The sequence below is a fragment of the Arachis duranensis genome, chromosome 1, assembly GCF_000817695.3.
Source record: "Arachis duranensis cultivar V14167 chromosome 1, aradu.V14167.gnm2.J7QH, whole genome shotgun sequence".
Classification (NCBI taxonomy): domain Eukaryota; kingdom Viridiplantae; phylum Streptophyta; class Magnoliopsida; order Fabales; family Fabaceae; genus Arachis; species Arachis duranensis.
Window position 1 is genome coordinate 3,995,405 of NC_029772.3, and position 1,540 is coordinate 3,996,944.

At 26.4% G+C, this 1,540-nt stretch overlaps 1 pseudogene; it reads left to right on the forward strand.

Moving 5' to 3' along the window:
• Nucleotides 1-1,297: 1,297 nt before the first annotated feature.
• Nucleotides 1,298-1,540, forward strand: part of LOC107472776 (chaperone protein ClpC, chloroplastic-like) — a 15,832-nt pseudogene continuing 15,589 nt past the window's right edge.

Consider the following 1,540-nt stretch of genomic DNA (forward strand, 5'->3'; position numbering starts at 1 on the left):
TTAAATAAAATAAAATATTACTATTTACATTATAAATAAATAAAAAATATTCAACACTTTTAAAATAAAAAAAATAAAATCTTAAAAATAAATAAATAAATATTCATATACAAATGTTAGCAATTATAAAAACGGTTAGAGAACGTAACTTTTGTAACAATTTTGGATATAATAACTACTTTTAATATAAGTTTAGACAATAACTGAACATTTTTGAATTATAGTAATAACTAATAAGGATAAAATGAAAAAATAGAATTTGACACTAAACTTCCATGTTCTTTTTATATATTTTTATATATTGTTATAGATTATCATGCAAGACTGTATCACGAATGAGTCCGTCATTCACGTCCACATTCAGTGTGTTTCCTTAGTTTTCTAAACTGAATCTATCTCCAATGCTAGATTGACAAGAATTTTGAAACAAGAACATATACATTTATAATTATCCCCGCTAATAAATTAGATTAATAATTGATCATTCCTATGAAAGCAAATCAAAGATAAAATGTATGTACTCCCTCACATTTTAGAGTAATTAATTTCCCTACTTGAATTTGTTAAAATTTAAAAAACATTATTTGTTCCATCATTCACAATATTATAGGTAGTATTAATTAGTTTCCTTTTTCCATCTTTTACTATACTAGTTATAGTAATGACAATGATGTAATTTTAATAATAGAAAATTAGATTTTATTATTTTCGGTAATCTTAAAAATATAAGATAAAAAATATTGAAAATAATAAACAAGAGACAAAAGAAAAAAATTTAAAAAACACTAATTCCATTTCCTTCACACAATTCTAAAATATTCTCAAAATAAAATAAAAATTTAATTTTAATACATTAATAATATAAAATATTTTAATATTTTACATAGCCATACAATTATATCTATTTTATAAATGTAACATTATATAGTTAAAATACTGATAAAATTATTTTATACTGTATCAAAATTAAATTTAGCAAAACAATCCTCTAAAAAAAACATTGATATAGTTTGTTACGAAACATGACTATTTACCGTTGACAATAATTATGATGATACAATTGGTCATCATTTATTTCCATGTCCAAAGTGAAAAGAATATTGAGCAAAATTGTATATGACATCATTGTAATCATCGATGGCTTCTCAAAACAAAATTATTACCTTAACTTTAGCTTTAAGTTCGTTACTTAAAGAAATTAAATCATTTGTTACCTTAGCCCCAAATTAACTAACTTATTTGCACAAAAAAGGAAAACATGTTGGAGAGTTTCTCGGACGCAGCACACAAAGTAGTAATGGCGGCGCAACAAGAAGCAAAGCATTTAGGACACAAGTATATTGGGACAGAGCACATACTTCTTGGCCTGCTTCTTGAAGAAACTGGGATGGCTGCAAAAGTTCTAGATTCTTCCGGAGTCGATCTTGGCGCGGCGAGGGAGCAGACGGAGAATTTAAGTGGAAGGGGTGGTGGTTGTAGTGGCTTGATATGTACGGAGCTAAGGTTCACTGCTGATGCTAAGAGTGTTCTTGAGCTCTCT